The sequence below is a fragment of the Sciurus vulgaris genome (genome assembly GCF_902686455.1).
Source record: "Sciurus vulgaris genome assembly, chromosome: X".
Classification (NCBI taxonomy): Eukaryota; Metazoa; Chordata; class Mammalia; order Rodentia; family Sciuridae; genus Sciurus; species Sciurus vulgaris.
In genome coordinates, this window is record NC_136471.1 from 3889414 (window position 1) to 3909982 (window position 20569).

A 20569-nucleotide genomic window follows, 5' to 3' on the forward strand; every position below is an offset into this window, starting at 1 on the left:
CAGTCTGGCATTTTAAAACTTAAGAAATAAGGAAAATGGAATTAAATTTCACCAATCAAAAAACCTTGTGCTGAATACATGAGAAAGACAATTACTGTAGTTTCTTTATAATATAGAATGTGATTTTTTTCCTCAAAATACAAACTAGTAAAATATGCTTACTGGTGAAAAAAAACATGTACTTCCACTTCTAGGGGGAGAAAAAGAGTAAGGGTTCATTATAGTAAAAACTCCAGTGTCATAATCCCCTGGTCAATGAATTGCATGTTTTACTCAGGGTCTACTTCACCTCATGTCATATCAGCTTCTAGTTACCAGTGCTGCCATGAAACAAGATTTTTTGCATTATTTTACAGAGCCAGTTTACGATGCCTACAATTTCTATGCCACCCTTATTTCATAGGTGGAAAAATTGAGGCTAAGGAAAATGAGCTTGATGAAGTTCTCACAGCTCCTCTGGTCCCTTGAGTCTTATCCATTGACCTAAAATTCATATCAGGTTATGCCTTCCAGCCCTCTGTGCCAGATAGTTAAGCTCGGATTTTAAAACCAGTGAGGGCACGGTGCTAATGCAGCCAGGGAATACTCAGTGTCCACAGATAAGGACTATTTTTACCCAGCTGACTTCCTATAGCACACTAATAGATCCCTTGGAAAGATAAAATAGGCACTGGGAAACCCAGAAATGGCACTGCTGCCTGCGCAGCATGGTATGGGATCAGCCCAGACCCCTCATGGCCCCTAGAACCCCAAAGGTTTGATACAAGGAGAGGATCCCTGCTTGAGATGTGGCAGGGACTTAGCTGCCAACTGCATGTTGGCTGAAGTACTCTCCAAATTGGCTTGTCACCATAGGCTATTGTACAGAAAAAGGGACTAGGACAGAGGCCCCTGAGGTTTCATGTAACAGGGCCACACCCCAATATAAGCACATGTGTTCAACAAGAGCCCAGTTTGGAGGAGATTTGAACAACCCATTGACTGAATGAAATGGTAAGTATCAACCAGAGCTCAAGAGCTCCAGAAACAATGTTCACAGAGCAATTTGCATGTCCAGCACTGGTTATCTCCAAGAATGGTTTCCATGCCACCTTCCCAAACTCGAAGAGCACAGGGCAGGGTGGCTGTGATTGATCCAGAGCAGAGTTTCTTTTTAGCAGGCCAGGGACAGGGGAGGGAAGCTGTGCCCATTCAAAGCCCAACCTGAGCAAATCAACACTACTGTAAAATTTCATCTCACTCCAGTTCAAATGGCAATTATCAAAAATATAAGCAATAATAAGTGTTGGCGAGGATGTGGGGGAAAAGGCACACTCACGCATTGTTGGTGGGACTGCAGATTGGTGCAGCCACTCTGGAAAGCAGTGTGGAGATTCCTTAGAAAACGTGGAATGGAATCACTGTTTGACCCAGCTATCCCTCTCCTAGGTTTATACAAAAAGGACTTAAAATCAGCATACTACTATGACACAGCCACATCAGTGTTTATAGAAGCTCAATCCACAATAACTAAACTATGGAACCAACCTAGATGCCCTAAAACAGATGAATGGATAAAGAAAATGTGGTACATATACACAATGGAGTATTAGACTCAAAGAATGAAATTAATGGCATTTGCTGGTAAATGGATGAAACTAGAGAATATCATGCTAAGTGAAATGAGCCAATTCCCAAAAACCAAGACTGAATGTTTTCTCTGATAAGTGGATTCTGATCCATTGTTGGGGGTGGGTAGGGAAGAATGAAGGAACTTCGAATTGTGCAGAGGGGACTGAGGGGAGGGGAGGGGATACAGGGGTGGGAAGGATGGTAGAATGAGGCAGACATTGTTACCCTATATACATGTATGAGTATACTATTATGTGACTCAGCACCCTGTACAGCCAGAGGAATGAGAAGTTATGCTCCATTTGTGTGTAATGTGTCAAAATGCGTTCTACTGTCATGTATAACTAATTAGGACAACAACAACAAAAAAGCCCAACTGATGGATGTGGACCTGATGGGACCAGCAAGCTGTCTAGGTGCCCCTCAATCAAGGTGACTCCAGGGTGAAATCTTGGTCTCCAGCTCCCCATCCTACAGAGTCTGCCACGCTTACCCTGAACTGCACTCCAAATGTTTTGTGAATAAATAGACACATAATTGATGAACGAGTGACTGAGTTGAGAAATCTAAGGGGAAACCCATTGTGTTTGCAAGATCACAATGCCAAAGAGCTATAAACCCTTTTTTGGGTTGTTGTTTTTCCTTCTCCATTTTTACATTTTCCATGATCGAGTTGAATAAAAGAAGCAACAGAGAAAGGAAAAAATGCATCTATAGTGGGAAAAAGAAACTTAAGAGAAATAAGACAATGTGGAGCTTGTGGTTTGGTCACAGATAGCAAGATGGGGCCGAGGATGCAACTCAGTGGTAAAGTGCCTATGTAGCACGTGCAAAGTCCTTGGTTACATTCCAAGGGTAGGGTGGGGGACAGGAATAAAAGATGAAGAAAGTGCTCAAGGCCCAGGCTTGTGGCCTTTGTGTTTTGGGTTAGCAGTCCCAGGCTGCTCCTCTGGTTTCTGTCCTACTTAGAAGAGAATCCATTCCCAATGGAGCAAAGTGAATGGGGTGTGCACATGCATGTGTGTGTGCAAGTATGTGAGTGTGCTTCATCAAGTGTGTAAGGACATGGGTGACTGTCTACGTGTGCCTGCCTGCATGTGAACTTTGTGTATATTGTTGGTGGAAATATAATTTAAAATAAAATTCCTCCCAGCCCTAAGAACCTCTTTCGTAACAACAGAAGAGAAAGAAAATGTTATCAAATAAGCACTAATCCAGAATGTGGTATGAATCACAGGTAACAAGCTAAAGTGACTGCAAAGATAGGAAGTCTCCTATAGCTCAGCGAGTACAAGCTGCTGTTAAATCCCTTGAGTAAAGGCCCCAGCTAGGGTGGGCCCAACAGACCAGGTGTGGCTACCTGCCCCAATCAAAGAGACAAGCAGTGGTGAAGGACAATAAAGAAGCTTTAATCAGTGAGGTCACACTGGAAGAGAAGGGAAGATATAAGGATACAGTGACCAAAGATCTGTCTTCAAGGGACTGATAGAAACTTTGAGGATTTATAGAAAAGCAGGATGAGAGCAAAGGTTGAATGATTGCATGACTGAAGGTTTTGTGTAACTGGAAGAGTAAGTCATCCTGGTCAGGCCATGATCTGGTAGATCATTATCTTAGAACTGGTTCTGTGAAGTTCTGGGAAGGTCACTGCTTGAAGGAGTAACTCAGTTCCTACCGTGAGATGATTGCTCCTGCTTTGGGGGGACAGTCTTTGTTTCACAATGGAGTATGTGTGGGGCAATCTCATCATGGGGTGGTCTGCTCTGCAAGGCTCACCATTGCTTGAAAATAGTTTCAGTCATTTATCATGAAGATGGTTATCAGTTGGACTCATTGTTCTTGGAATCCTAGGTAATTGCAGAAGGAAGTAGCTCAGAGGGAAAAACGTTAAAAGAGACAAATGGAGAGAGGGACAAAACAGAGTTGGTTAGCTCAGTGACTGGGCCTTCCTTCAAAGCCACTACATTTTGCAGGCTTCACAATTTGGAGAGAGGCAAAAGCAGAAGTTAGGCCCAACACTTCCCAGGAAAATGGGAGATCAGACATTATCTTCCTCAGCAATTCTGTTGCAGAAAGATGGCCCTCTTGTCCAGGAGGAAACATTCTTCACTCCTGAGAGTGGCAAGACACTCATTTGGTCATTGAAAAGATTTATGTTCTTTTAATAACAACAGAGAAATTCTGAATAAAAAGGAAAGGAGGAAGCTCTTATTTTTCAATGTAAAGAATCAAATCTTAATTTGTATTTGCCTTTATAACAAAAATGTGCCAAAAGCCCAGAAGCATATTCACGTGTGTGTGTGTGCATGCAGGCAGCACATGTGTGGGTTCATGCTGCTAGGTCAGGACCTGCTCTCGCTGCCATGCCTCTCCTCCACCCACCCCCAGCCTGGGAACCTGACCCCACCCAGTTTGGACAACGTTGTTCTTATTCGTGTATGTGTGTGTGTGTGTGTGTGTGTGTGTGTGTGTGTGTGTGTGTGTGTGTCTGTGTCTGTGTCTGTGTGAGTTAAATAAACATTTATGTCCTATGTACAATACAAAATATATCAACAAAATGAAATAACATTATTATATATGTCAAATTTGTTTTAAGTAATTTCTTCCCATGAACCTGCACAGTAAAGAAGAAAAAAGATCTTACATCTTAAGTTACCAATGAATTTTTTATTTGTTCTTTTTAGACATACATGACAGTGGAGTGTATTTCAACATATTACACATACATGGAATATCACATATTTTAATTAGGATTCCATTCTTGAGGTTGTAGAGTGATGTGGAGTTACACTGTTGGTGTATTCATATATAAACACACAAAAGTTATGTTTGATTCACTCTATCTTTTCCTATTCCCCTCCCCACTACCCTTTATTCCTTTTTGTCTCATCCAATGAACTTCTATTCTTCCCCTCTCTACCCTCCCTTGCTATGGGTTAGCATCCACATATCAGAGAGAACATTCAGCCTTTGTTTTTTAGGGATTGGCTTATTTCTCTTAGCATGATAGTCTCCAGTTCCATCAATTTACCAGTATATACCATGATTTCATTCTTCATGGCTGAGTAATATTCCATATGAGCACATATACCACATTTTCTTTATCCATTCATCTGTTGAAGGACGCCTAGTGTGGTTCCATACTAAGCTATTGTGAGTTGAGTTGCTATAAACATTGAAGTGGCTGCAAGCTTAGACAACCTTGTAGGACAACCAAAACATGCTGGTCCTCAATGGTCTCATGCTGTGTCTCCACTGGAAGTGCTGCCTTTCCTATTTTTTCCACCTCCCAAGTGCCATCTCTTTTCTCAACATCTCCTGATTCTTGAAGGCACTTTGGGCTTTCAAGTTAGTGCTTTAACTCTTTAACTCATATGGCAAGTATTTGTGACATCTCATCTCTCCCCCTAGAGTGCACACCAGAAAAGAAGAGGACTTGGTTGATGACCTCATCTTTGTACTGCTCGCAGTACAATGTCTTGAACATGTGTCTTTAGTCAAAGTTGTGACATTGAGCTGCACTGAGAATCCTGCTGGGCCACCTCTGTGACTCTCATTACCCACCTTCTTTTTGTCTGCTCCCCACATTGCTATGAGAATATTGAAGCCAGAAAAGTGAAGATTTATAAGATGTGTTCCCGGAGTGGTTCCTCATAAGAGCCCTTGAAATATATATCTAGGCTAGTACAGTTAAAATGGGGAAAGGCCAAGCTTCATGACTCCCCACTCTGCTACCCAGCCCCCAGGTTCTGAGGTCCCCATTGCATTAAGCCCTATAGAATCAAGGTTTCCTTGAGAGGAACTCCGTTCTGCACTGCCTTGTGGTTGACAAGGTAGTACTTTAGGCCTGAGGAAGCCAGAGGGCAAGTCAGGTAAGAGAGGAGCCTGCATCCTGCAGAGGCAAATCCAGGCAAGTCTGTCAACAGGTATTGTCAACGGAGTCCAATGTTTGCACCACAAAGTAGCTACTCCTTTGGAAATCTGATTCACAGAAGATGTGTGTGCAGGCCCCCAATTCCAGGTTAGACTGCGATCTGACTGCTGGAAAGTTCTGTGCCAAGAAAGCAGCCTTGTCTCTATTGCCTTGCTGCCCACCTGCCATCACTTCACCTTGGGAGTAATGCCTTCACTTTGGTGGCATATGCTTTATTGGGGCACATGGCCCAGTTACCCCACTTTACACATGTCTCAGTGCTGGATCTAGACAGCCAGCATTCCCTACCTCTCCTTTCAAAACACCTCTGAATCCCACAAGGCAAGTTGGAGCAAGCGTTGCCTCTGGCTATGCACAGGGTTGCAATCTTAGCTACTCTGGAGGATGAAGCAGGAGGATCACAAGCTTGAGATCAGCCTCTGTTTTCAAATGTGCATCCCCTCGATGACCACTGTTGCATCTCACCTGTATGTCCACAAGGCAGACACACAGGACCCATTGAGGAAGCAGCTGGGTTACAATGGACAGGTATAGACCTGAAGCTGAAGGTCTGGCACCAGGCAGTCAGACTGCAGAACTTATTGTAGGCTGGTGTCTGAATGGCAGGCAGTTTTGAAGTAGGTCACATCAAAGAGGTGGTTCAGATAAGAATAGGAACCAACTGCAGAGTGGAGTAACTCAGATCCCACAACTGTGTGTTGGGGGGGGGTGCCAGTCTTGGCAATCATTTGCTATGAGGATCTCATGACCTAATGGGTGCCCTGTTCCCTTGTAAACTACAAAGTCCTAATGAAAGAATCAGCTTGAACCATGGGTTAGAACGAGCCCTGGACTAGGGTTAAAAAGATTGGATACAAGTGTGACTCTGTGCGGGGCTCCAGTGTCACTTTGAATGTGCCTCTTAATTTTCCCATCTGCCAAGCATCAGAACTAGATGCAGGTGGGACCAGAGGGGCTCTAATGGCATTCTACAGCACCACCTTCTAATTTGTAGACTTGTAAAGTAACTGTACAATGGAATCTGTCCCCTTGGTGGGCAGCGGGTAGAGCAGAGGGGTCCTCACTCTGGGACTGAGGAGTAGGGTGGATTATGCTACATGACTAGTTCCTTCCTTCAAAACTCTTATGGTTTTGTGTTCTCTCAGGCTGTGGTGAGATCAGGCATATTTTTATAGCACCTAGTACAGACTTGTGTACACAGTTGGGCTCAGCTGAATGAGTGAATGAATCTTTCTTTCTTCATATAACAGGGAAGGCCTGTAATGGGGTGTTATCCTTGGCCCCTGACACCAGAGTAATGATGGTGTCCCTCAGTAAAACATTTTTGCGTGTAAATATCACTTAAGTCTGCACAGCGGTTGTCAAACAGTGAGGCCCTGACAGAAGCCAGTGCACCAACCTGGAAACATTTTTATGGTAATCATTTTCCTACAGAACTCAAAGCTTCAAAAGGAGGGCATTCAAATACTCCCCTAGAATGCTGCAGCTGGAAGGAACTTCCAAGATCATAGAATCCAACCCTTTCATTTCCCAGATGGCAAAACCAAGGGGGTGAGGAGGGAGGTGCTTTCCATGGCCCAAGGCCTGGCACATAGTAGGAACCTACTAGAAGCGTGCTGCTGCCTGTCTGCTTAACAGCATGCCAAGCAGGACCATGGCAGAGTGGGGTGAGAAAGTAGCCACCATATGGGAAAAACAGCACCCTCCAGGGTGGTCAGAGCAAGAGAGTAATATAGCCAGGAGCTGGAAATGAGATCCTGTGCACATAAAGGGAAAAGAAAGAAAGGAGGATTCAAATAAAACAGGAGAGAGGACATGTGGGCAAGAGACCCCATAGGTTCCTGTGAAGAACAGCAAGATGCCCACCAGCACATGTCAGGGATGACATGAGGAGATGAGGAGAAGGTCGGGAAACACTGAGCAGCTCCCACAGGTCACATCCTTCTCTGGCTGACAAGCATGTCCTGTGAAGCCTTGTCTATGCCCTGGGGATGTGCTGCCCCAACTTCATGACTCCTTCACGAGTCCTCCTCCTTCACTTGGAATTCACGTCTCACTGACAGCTTTGGAAATCCGAGCTTCTAAGAATCATTTCTTAATGGTCAAGTCTGAGTTCATCACCCCCTTGGTGCTTCTAGTAGGGTCCTGCTATGTGCCGATTGCCCCCCTTTGTCAGCACTTGTATTCATTCGTTTCGTATCAGAGTTGGGTGGTGTTGCTCTGCCTGGTCACGGCCTTCCTTCATATCGTTAGTCTATTGAGTTCAGAAAATTTGTTTCATGCATACTTGCGCCTTTTCCAGTTCTTGGCATAATTTTAGGGGCTCAGAAAGTATTTGTGTCCCAGAGGAAAGAATGACTGGAGAGGGGCCTGGCTGCCTGGCTGCACCCCTTTCCTAATGCAGCTAACTCACCCCTGTTACCTAGGGGAAAGAGGCAAGGAAGAAAGAAGAAGTGAACAAAGGAAGGAGGGGGTGAGAAAGAAGGAAAGACATGTGGAGACACAGGACCTCTGGGGTTGGCATGAAGGACTTCATTTACCAATTTAGTCTCATATTGATTTATTGAGTGCCTACAGTGTGCAAGGCACTAGTTTGTTTCAATTGTATACACTAGTGGTTAAGGGTAAGCCTGTCTTCAAATCCTAATTCTGTCATTCACTAGCTATGTGACCTTGAATAAGTCACTTAACTCTCTATGCCTCGGGTTTCTTTATCTGTAAAATGGGTATCATGACAGTGCTTTCCTCATACATTATTGTGAGAAATAATTGATTTTGTGTTTACTAACTTAAGCATGTAGTAAGCGGCATATGATCATTGGTGATCATTTTAGGCACTAGGAATAAAGATTTTGTTCACATCGGTAATAAAATTGACAAAAAATCTTTGTCAGTATTGAGCTGAAAGCCTAGAGGAGGGAGATGAACAATTCAAATAACAACAAATGAGATCTTATTAGGAGGTGGTAAATGATGTGGGGAAACAGAGCAGGTAAGCAGGGCTGCGAATCAGAAGGGATTTTTTGATTTTCCTTGTGATGTTCGGAGGGGTCTAACGGAGAGGAATCCCTCCTGTTGACAGCTCGGAGCTCGGCTGCTCATCATCCCTCCAACATTCGCCAAGGCACCCGAGTTTGCTCATGAGCATTCTTCTGGGACAGGAGAAGATCCTTAGAGAGAGAACTTCTAGGGATCAGGTGCCATGAGGATGAAAAGCTATTTGCTCTGGCATACAGAAGGTGCAGAAGCTGGCGAGGAACCGGGGCCTTTGCCAGCACAGCAGGGTAAACACTCACAGCCGAGTCTGGCAGATGCAGGGCCTCTGCGGAGCAAACACAACCCTTGTGGCTGGCACAGAAGTGGCAAGGGGAGCCAAAACCCTTTAGGGATTTTAGTTAATGAGGGCCTGCAGTATGAAGTTTGGTTCCCACCTTTCCGCTGAATGGGACCACATCACTTTTTTCCTAAGCCGGGCTTCCTCTTACCTGGGAAGGCTGATGGAACAGATGGGGAGTGCCCTGAATTTTTAATGATGCATAAAGTCTAGAAGGTATTGCTGTGGGGCATGGAGTGAGAGTGTTTTCTGAGTTTCATGGGGGATGACTCCAGAAGCACTATAAGATCGAGACGCATTCTGGGGAAATAAAAGCTATAAAATTTATCCTAAATCTCCACCCTCACAAGCTCCTCTTATACAAAAACTGTATTCATAATCTCAGATGTTCAAGAAGCTGAGACAGGAAGACCTCTAGTTGGTGGCCACCTGGCAGCTTCGTGAAACCCTGCCTCGAAATAAAATAAAAATACCTGAGGATGTAGCTCAGTTGTAGCATGTGTGAAGCCCTGGATTCAATCCCCGGCAATGCAAAAAAATTAAGAGAAAACTATACTCAAAAGTCACTTGCCAATCCCAAGTTCCTCTTCATTTCTTGAGCCATCCCTCCTAACCCCCATCATTCTGGTGCAATGCTGTTTCTAGTGATTTGGGTGGTAGCTGTTTCATCGTGGAATTGCAGCCCTGCAATGTGATTTTAAGTTTCTCAAAATAATGAAATTGTTTGAGGAAATGAAAAGTTCCAGAAGAACCACTGTGGAATATGTGTTCAACCATTTAGTCAACCAACAAGTACCATGCATTGTTCTCAGTGCTTGGGAAACAAAACACACCAAGATTCTTCCTTGTAAAGCTCATATTCTACTAGGACAAATGGACAAAGATTATAATACCTAAGACAATGTCAGGCAGCAATTCTGGCAATGAAGAAAAATAAAGCAGATTGAGGAGTGATGAGTGTCACTTTGGTTGGTTTAGAAAGGGAAGACTTCTTCTAAGTGACGTTATCTGAACCAAACCTGAATGAAGCTATGGGCCAAGACTTTGTCCCAGGCAAAGGAATCAGCAAGGAACAGCAAGTGTGAAGGCCCTGAAACAGAAATGGACTAGTACAGTGCTGTCACTTCACCAATGTAGACATTAACATCCAAAAAGGCAGCACATGAAGAAAGGAGTGAATGAATGAAAGATCCTGACAACCATGGGTAATCACTGTTAATATGTTCATAAATTTTCTGAGTGGCTTAAAAAACAAATCTTTATTTCTCACAGTTTTGGAGACTGGAAGTCCACCATCGGTGTGCCAGCATGCTGGGGTTTTGGTGAGTCTCCTCCAGGTCACAGACAGTTTTCTTCTCATTGGATCCTTATATGGTGGAGAGAAAAATCATCTTTCTACTATCTCTTTTTTTTTTTATAAGTTACTAGTCCCATTCAAGAGGCCTGTGCCTTATGTCCTCATCACCTCCAAAGGACTTCACCTCCTGATACCATCATATTGGGGGATTTCAACATGCCAGTTTGAAAAGAGCACACAAACATTGAGACCATAGCATGGAAACATACGACTTTCCATTAACTGCTGTTTTGCAAACTGTTCAGTTAACTATATTCAAGGACAATATCTTATGTCAATAAACATTGATCTATATTGTCATTTTTTTCAACTTAATGTTTCCTTGTATCAATAAAAGATTTCTTTTGTGTTTACTGAGGCATAATTTACTTATAGTAAAATTCATCCTTTTATAAATTTTTTTAATTTAAAAATTCATCCTTTTAGGTATATAATTCTATGAAATTTGACAAACTTACGTAGTCATATAATTATCACCATAATCCAAAAGAGTGATTTTTTTCATTATCCCAAATAGTTCCCTCATATTCCTTTGTAGTTAATTGCTGTCTCCCACCCATAGAGCACAGGCAACCAATGAACTGATTTATGTCCCAATAATTTTAATTTGCCCAATATGTCATATAAATGGAACCATATAGTGTGTATCCTAGCTCATTCACTTAGGATAACAGTTTTTGAGATTCATTCCACTGTTGTGAATGAGTAATTTATTATTTTTATTGCTGAATAGCATTCCATTGTATGAATATATTACAATTTGTTTATCCATTCACCAGTTGAGGGATATTTGGATTGTTTCCAGCTTTTGATCACGGATAAAGCTGTTATAAATTCATATATAGATCTTTTGCTGACATGTCTTATTCCTCTTGGGTAAATACCTTGGGTGGTATTGTTACAGTGTATGGTAAACATGTGTTTAATATTATAAGAAACCATCAAACTGGTGTCCAAAGAGACTGTATAATTTTGCATTCCCATTAGCAAACTATGAGAATTCTAGTTGCTCCACATGGCCATTTATATTTTTAAATTTAGCCATTCGTACTGCTGGGTAGTACTATCGTATTGTAGTTTCAATTGCTTTGCATTATGACTAATATTTTTAAAATTTTTTTGTTTGTTCTTTTTAGATGTAATGACAAATAATTTTGATCATCTTTTCTTCTTTCCTTTTTTTTTTTTTTTTGTACTGGCGATCAAACCAAGGGGCACTCAACCACTGAGCTACATCCCCAGCCCTTTTTGTATTGTATTTTGAGGCAGGGTCTTGCTGAGTTGCTAAATGCCTCGCTTTTGCTGAGGCTGGCTTTGAACTCACAATCCTCCTGACTCAGTCTCCTGAGCCACTGGGATTACAGGCATGCGCCACCGTGTCCACCTTGAGCATCTTTTTCGTGTTTTTATTTGCCATCCTGCTCTTGTCTTTGGTGAGGCGTCAGATCAAGCCTTTTGCCTGTTTTGTAATGAGACTGTTTGCTTCCTGCTGAACTCTATTAGTTTTCTGGGGCTGCTTTAACAAATTGCTGCCAATTTAGTAACTTAAAACCACAGAAATATTCTCTTATAGTTCTCAGATCCAGAAGTCGGAACTGTCTTTTCGGTATCCATCAAAGTGTAAATCAAGATATGGGCAGAGTTGGTTCCTTCTGGAAACCCCAAGAGAGATTCCTAGGCTTTCTTCTTCTGGTGATTGCTGGCATTTCACGACTTGTGGCTGCATCACTCCAAACTCTGCCCCTGTGGTCTCATTGCATTCTTTCTTCTGTAGCCAAATCTCACTGCCTCCCTCCTTTTAGGTATTTGTGATGACATTTAAGCCCTGCCTGGATAATTTCCTCATCTCAACCCTTAATTAAATAAATCACATCTACAAAACCTCTTTGGGGTATATAGAGCAACATTCTCAGGATCCTGGGGTTAGGATTGGGATAACTTCAGGAGAAATTATTCAATGTTCCACATTCATAGATTTTGGTTAACAGTCCTTTATCAGATATGTGCTTTGCAGATATTGAATTCCTGTCTGGGATTTGTTTTTCATTTTCTTTACAGCATCTCCTGAAGAGCACATTTGTTTATTTTGATGAAGTTCAATTTTTATGTTTATAACATTTTTACTATGTTTTATACTTTCTGTGTCCTATCTAAACAAGCTTTGCATGAGACAAGGTCACAAAGATTTTCTCCTATGTTAACTTCCAGGAATTTTATAGTTTATATTTTCAAGTTAAGTGTATGAGCAGTTTTGAGTTAATTTTTGTAAATGGTGTGAGATAAAGGTCTAAGTTCATTACTTTGCACCATCTGTTTAAAAGAAGTATACTTTCTCTGATCTATTGCCTTTCCATCTTGTCAAAAACCAAGTGACTATGTTTGTTTATTTCTGTTCTTTGTCATGTCCAACTGACTTATGTGTTAGTCCTTTCACTAACACTACCTTGTCTTGTTTACTGTAGCATTATAGTAAGTCTTGAAATTTTATAGTCAGAGTCCTCTAATTTTGTTCTTCTTTTTTTCTAAAATTGATATTTCTTTATAATTTCAATTTGAAATTGATTTTTGCTAGTATATCAAAATATAACTGACTTTTTATACATTATACATTGGCCTTGCATTCTATTCAGATCGTATTTTCATAGATTCCTTGGGATTTTTATATAGACAATCATGTCTGTGAATACAGAGCTTTGTTGTTTCCATTCCTGCCTGAAAGCACTATATCTCTTCCTTGCTTGTTGTATTACCAACCTCAGTATGATGTTGAATAGGTGTGGCATCCTTGTTTTGGGCAGGAGAGCATTCAGTCTGTTATCATTTGAGGTTTAAAATCTAGAATCATTATTGTTTGTGAGGTGTTTTATTATGAACGACTGCACAATTATCTTCTTTTCTGACATTTCACTGTTAATGGGGTGGATTACATTGCTTTGTGTTTGAATGCTGAACCAATTTTGCATTTCCAGAATCAATATCACTTGTTGGTGATATATTATCCTTTTTTATATATTATTTGATCAGTTTGCTAATATTTTCTTAAGAATTTTTACACTATGTTCATGAGGGATACTGGGTTTTAGCACACTGGGTTTTTTCTTACACTATAGTTGTCTGGTTTTGGCATCAGGGTAATACTGGCATTATAAAATAACCTAAAAAATTCATCATCTTTATTTGGAAGTCTGTGTATACCTGTTAGTAGATATTCCTTAAGTGTTACATATATGTTGCAGTTGAAGCCTAGAGTGAGACTAGAGCTTAATTTGTGGGGAGATTTTATTTTTGTATTGTTTTTAAAGTTTATTTTGATTCATTGTACACAAATGGGGTACAACTGTTGCTTCTCTGGTTGTACACAAAGTAGAGTTGCACCAGTTGTGTAATCATACATATACATAGGGTAATGAGGTTTGTCTCATTCTGTTATTTTTCCTTTCCCCCAGTCCCTCCCACCCCTCTTTTTACCTCTATACACTCCATCCTTCCTCCATTCTTCCCCTCCCTCCCACCCCCTGTTGTGTTCCAACTTATCAGCAAGATCATTTGGCCTTTAGTTTTTTGGGATTGGCTTATCTCACTTAGCATGATATTCTCCAACTCCATTCATTTACCTGCAAATGCCATAATTTTATTCTCCTTTATGACTGAGTAATATTTCATTGTGTATACATATCACAGTTTCTTCATCCATTCATCAATTGAGGGGCATCTAGGTTGGTAACACAATCTAGCTATTGTGAGTTGAACAGCTGTGAACATTGATGTGGCTGTGTCACTGTAGTATACTGATTTTAAGTCCTTTGGGTATAGGCCGAGGAGTGGGATAGCTGGGTCAAATGGTGGTTCCATTCCAAGCTTTCTGAGGAATCTCCATGCTGCTTTCCAGAGTGGCTGCACTAATTCACAACCCCACCAGCAACATATGAGTGTACCTTTTTCCTGTGGGGAGATTTTAAACTCAGAGTTCTATTCAATTCATTTAATAGATGTAGGATTTCCAGTTACACAGTTCTTATTGGATGAATATTTGTAGTTTCTTTCTTTCAAGGAATAAGTCTATTTGACCTAAGTTGTGAAATGTATGGACCTCGTATTGTTCGTAGTTCTTCATTGTCCTATTAATGTCTGTGGTATTGTCATTTTAATGAATGTCTGATATGATGTTATATAAATGTATAATAATGTATTAGTCATTCCATTATTGTTGAACATTTATTATTTTTATTTTTCACCATGATAAATATCTCCGTGTTGAACATCAGTGTGCACACATCTTTGTAGAGATGTTTAATTTCTTTAAATAAGTCCCAAAAATTAGATTTTGTATTTGTTCTCTATTGCTCCACAGCAACCACCAGAAAAACAGTGATTAAAAGAAAAACATTTATGATCTTGCAGTTTGTGTGGGTCTGCAATCTAGGTGTGACTTTCCTGGGTCCTTGGGCTCCACAGCTCCCATGAAGCCACAACCCATGTATTGGCTAAGGCTATGAGCATCCCAAGGCTTTACTGGGGGAGATTCTGCTTCTCTGCTTACTTATGTGATCATTGGCAGGATTCAGTTCTTCCACAGCCATTGAAGTGAGAGCCTCAGGTCCTCACTTCCCACATTTTGACCAGAGTCTACTCCCTCCCTTTTAAGAGGCTCAAAACATAGCATCCGGCTTCTGTAAAATGGATAAGACACCAATGGTGAGCAAATAAGACAGTAAACACAGTCTTCCTGAAATCTAATTCTGGAAGAGGTAGCCTATCAGAAAGGAATCACTAGGTCTAGTATTCACCTAAGGAGAAGGGACACAAATTCTGGAAGGTGAGGATCTTGGAAGGAGCATTTTAGAAGCTGCCTAACAAGGGATATTGGTTGAAAGAGTATGTAGAACACTTCCATGGTAAAGAATTGTGATCATGGGTTCAATTCCAACTCTTCTTTTCCCTTTCCTTTCCCTCTAGTGGCTAATCATCATTCCATTTTTGTTATTCCCTTGATTTTCCCATGATATGCATGTGTATTTTTCAAAATCATAGTTCTTCATTTTGTTTGCTTTTGAACTTCATATTACACCACGTGCATTATTCTGAATTGTCTTTTTTACAAGTGATGCTCAAGATTCATTGATATTACTGAATACTCTGCAACTGCATTTCATTTATTGTCTCTGCTAGAAAGAATCCCATTGTGTGCATCTACTATAATGCTTTCCCCTGGCGATGGACATTTTCCATACGCAACATGTGGTTATGAGTGTTCCTGTGCCAGGCACATAGGTGCTTGTGTTGCAGTTGGAGATAGACATTGCTATTCTCACGGGTGGGTGTTAGGATCTGAACTGTGTCTTCTGCTCCACCTCCACCATGTTCATATGTTGCAGTGCTAACCCCAATACCTAAGAATGTAACTGTGTTTGCAAATGGGGTGAGATAGGTCTTTTATTTTTCTCTTGTGGTGCTAGGTTTGGAACTCAGGGCTTCACACGTGCTAGGCAAGTGTGCTACCACTGATCTACACTCCCAGCCCTGAAATAGTATTTTTAAAGAGGTAATTGAAATAAAAATGAAATCATATGGTTGGGCTCTAATCCAATCTAATCAGTGTACATCGTATGCATGTATGAAAATAGCACACAGAACCCCACTATTTTGGACAATTAATATGCACTAATAGTTATAATAAAAAGAGAGAGTGAGAGAAGGAAGAGGAGACTAGGAAAGAGATCATACACTGACCAAGGGCTGACCATCTGCATGAGTCCTCAAAAGAAACCAAATATGTCAGTAGTTTGATCTTGAGCTGCTGGCCTCCCAAAATGAGAAAATGTGTTTCAGTTGTTTAAGGTAGGCTGTGGTATTTTGTTATGTTGGTGGTACTAGCAAACTAGCAAAATGTGGGTATTTTGGTGTGAACTTAATTTGCTTTTATTTAGTTTGAGGATCTTTTCATGTTTATGGCCACTTGGGCTTCCTCCTCCATGACATTCCTGGTAATATCATTTGCCCACATTTTGTTAATGTTCTTGTTGGGTTATTTGCTTTTTCTTTGTTTGTATTTTACACTTTAATCATTTGGTGATGTATGTATTGTAGACTTTAACTTCTCCAATGTGTGACTTGTCTTTTTAATTTTTCACCCTTCTCACTGGCAGGTACTGTAATATGTTTTATTTTTAATAACAATAAATACTTGCGAACCCACTGCCAATCTAAGAACTAAAGCATTAGTAAGAACTTGAATTATTCTGTCACCTGTTCCATCCCTCTGCATTTGTTTCTTCAAAAAATAATAATAGCTAACACTTCAATGGCTGCCACTACATACCAGGCACTATCTTCTGTCCTTCAAATGTATTAGCCTGTGAGTTAGCTCTGTTATGCACACAAGGCCACTGATGCATAGAGAAGTTAAGTTACTTGCCAAGGTCACACGAACATTTAGTGACAAAGCTAGAATGTCAGTGACCCCAACAATCATTTTACTATTAATTGCTCATTTTTTTATCATTACACTGAAATTTTTTTCTTATTTAGTTGCTTTTGAAAACCTTTTCTTACATATTTATGTATACTTAAATAACATACTCTGTAGTTTTACTTGTTAACTTCATTAAAAAGCCACCATGACATAAACTGGTCCAAGAGACAAAGTATGGGGCTTTTTGTTTTGTTTTGCTTTTCATTTTCTTTGTGGTGCTGGGGCTAGAACCCAGAACTTTGCACATGTTAGGAAAGTGCTCTGCCACTGAGTTACATCCCCAGCCCCATATGGGATGATTTTGAACCGAAGTTCATGATAGTGTCTTACATTCCCCTTCTGGTGTGTTTAAGGAACCCAAAGTCATAAGATATGAATTTATATTGACTGCTAAGAAATATATAGCTTTACCTTTCATTTTTCCAGTTTTTAATTTTATTTTGAAGCAATTTTAGACTCATAATTTTTTTAAAAAATTGTACAGAGAGTATCAGCTTTTTTGAATAATAATCCTGACCCAACCATAGTACAATGATTATAACTGGGAAATTGATATTGATATACTATTACTTTGAGGTCTTGCTCAGATCTCACCAGTTCCTACACACACCTCTTTATTTTGGTGTGTAGTTCTATGAAATTCGATCCCACGTATACATATTAAATCGTCACCACAGTCAATCAGCGTAGCTCCTTGTGCATAATAATCATTGAAGTGATTTTTATTATTATAGTTTTACTATCTGGAGAATATTATATAAGTGGAATAATAGAATATGTAATATTTTAATACTGGCTCTTTTTATTCATCAGAAGGCCATGAAATCAATACAATTTTTTCATGTATCAATTCTATGTTTTCATTGAGGAGTAGCATTTCATTATATGGATGTATCCCAGTGTGTACTTCAAACACTGAGAAGTATTTGGGTTGTTTCCAGCTTTTGACTATCATAAATAAGCTGCTATGAACACTCGTATGGGTTAATGTGTGAACACAAGCTTCATTTCTCTGGGATAAGTACACAGGAGTGGGACCGCTGGGTCATTTCATAATGCATGTTTAACTTTATAAGGAACGGCCAAACTAAAAAGCTGCTGAGCTGTTTTTGGCAGAGGCAGTACATTTTACATTCCCACCAGCCATATATGTAAGTGATCCAGATTCTCCACAACCTCTCAGTACTTTAGTTATTGTTTTTATTTTAGCCATTTTAGTATATACTGACATCTGATTGTGGGCTTTTTTTTTTAATTGTGGTTTTGACTTATGTTTTCCTAATGGCTAATGCTAGTGAACCTCTTTTCATGTGCTTATTTGTCATCTCAATTTCCTCTTTTGTGAACTATCAGTTTCAGTCTTTTTTGCCCCAAATGAATTATTTGCTTCCTTATTACTCAGTTTCAAGGTTTTTAAAAATATATTCTGGATACAAGTCCTTTATCAGATATGCACCTTTAAAATATTTTCTTCTAGTCTGTAGCTTGTCTTTTTGGTGTTTTTCAAAATGTCTTTAGTAGAATTGGTATTTTAATTATTTTCATACTGGGGATCGAATCCAGTGGCACTTAACCACAGGCCACATCCCCAGTCCTTTTATTTTTTCTCTTAAAACAAGGTCTTGCATAGACGTTCACTGGATTAGACAAAGGGGAATGAAGGGAGGGCTGATTGGAATAGGAAAGACAGTAGAATGAATTGGACATCACTTTCCTACATTCACATATGAATACATCATGACCAGTGAAACTCCACATCATGTACAACCACAAGAATGGGAAGCTATACTCCATGTATGTATATGTCAAAATACATTCTACTGTCATGTGTAACTAACAAGAACAAATTTTTTAAAAAGTTAATAAAAAAAGAAGCAGGATCTTGCTAAGTTGTAAGACTGGCTTTGAACCTGTGATCCTCCTACCTCAGCCTCCCAAGCCACTTGCATTATAGGTGTGCACCACCATACCTGGCTAGTGGTTTAATTTTGAGAAAGTCCAGTTTATACATTTCAAAAATACTTATGCTTTTGATGTCGTATTTAAGAAGTCTAGAATTACCCTATGCTTTCTTCTATATGTCTTATAGTTTTATGTTTACAACATAATTTTTGAGTAAGGTGGGGCCAGGTGGGGAAAAGGAGGCACACCAGCTCACTAGAGCAGGATAGGGATGGCTAACAGGACTCTGGTAGGACCTGGTAGGCAGTTAGTCCTAGTTTCTTTTGTGGTGTGTTCACCTAAGAAGAGCAGGTTTAATCAAAAGAGTTCTGTCCTATAGGGCTGCACTCATCCCAATCATGAGAGAATAGGTTTTTCTTAGGACTTCTTTTGTCCACACCCATAGTGTTCCTGGATTGTGAATTGTTCTAGCACCTGAACTATGAGGCAAAACAAAATAAAAACATACCCACTGCTTGGCCATCCCTTGAGTCCTGAGATTCCTAGCTATACCTCCCTCTTTTATCAACTTCCAAGAACCTTCTATTAATCATGTGTTTTGGCAAGAATTTTTCTTTGTAATTAATGGGAGGAATAGGTGGATGTATTTCCTCTGTTTTATCTGAACCTGAAACCCACATTTTAGACTTTAATTCACTTACAGTCTATTTTTGTGTATGATGAGAGGTAGGGATCCAATTTCATATTTTAAATATACATAGTTGTTTTTTCATAACCATTTTGTAAAGTGTCCACCTCCCCTTTACTCCACCTCAACAATCCACAAAGACAGCTTTGATGTCTGGTAAGGGCAGGGTTCTCACCTGGTTCTCCTTTAGAAATGCCTTGGCTTTTCTTGGACATTTGTTCTACCATATAAATTTGTCAATCTGCTTGTAAGTGCTATGGAAAAAGGTGTTGGAATTTTTATTACAAACGCATTAAATCTTCAGATCAGTTTGAAAAGAATGGACATTTTTACGTTGTTAAGTTTTCCAATCCGTGAACACACTATTTCTTAATCTATTTGGGACGTTTATAATACCATTGTGCATCTCTTCGTTGATTTATTCCTACTTAGTTTATATTTTTAATGATAGAAAAGCTCACTGAAAAATTATTGGCACCAATGTAAGAGTACAGTAAAGTGAGTGGACACAGACTAAAATGCACAAATATCCAAAGCTTACTGATATTATAATTTGGCAAAAAGTAGTTTGAACACATAATTGAAAATTCTCCATCACAATATAAAATACATAAGATATCCAGGAATTAAGTCGCTCTGAGAGATATAATTGGTAGTCAATGTTTGCAACAGACATTATAGGCCAAGGGATAATACCCTAAACATAAAAGAGTATCACAAGTCAGTAGTGACAACAGTGACCTCCCAAGAGCTACCTGGGTAAAGGATTGGACTAGAATAATTACACAGAAGTAAAATAAAATGATTTGTACACAGAAAACAAATCTCACTAGCAAAGAAAGAGATTATAATGAGATTTTTAACCATAAGCATGCCAAATATTTTCAAGTGTGCTTCAACACAATGTGACAGGGAAAGGGAAACATTATTCTGTAAAACATTTGGTTCTCTTTCTGGACACTTACTCAAAAGGAGTCATCTATCATGCCATACTTTCCTCAACAGCAAAGTGGGATGATAGTGCCTCCTAATGTATTTCTGAGCAATAATGTGACAGTCCACTTAGCACTGCTAATGTGTATGATGCTTTGGAAAAATTCAGAAAAGATGTCCCTACTCTGCTATCAATTGCTTCTTTTCCCAGCAGATAACCTGGCTTGACAAATGGACAGAAACTTTATGTACAGTAAAAGGCTACACGCCCTCTTCCAGGTGGATGCAGAACTGTATAGCCGGTGTGTGGAGAGTGGGCTTGATTTCTGTACCCACTT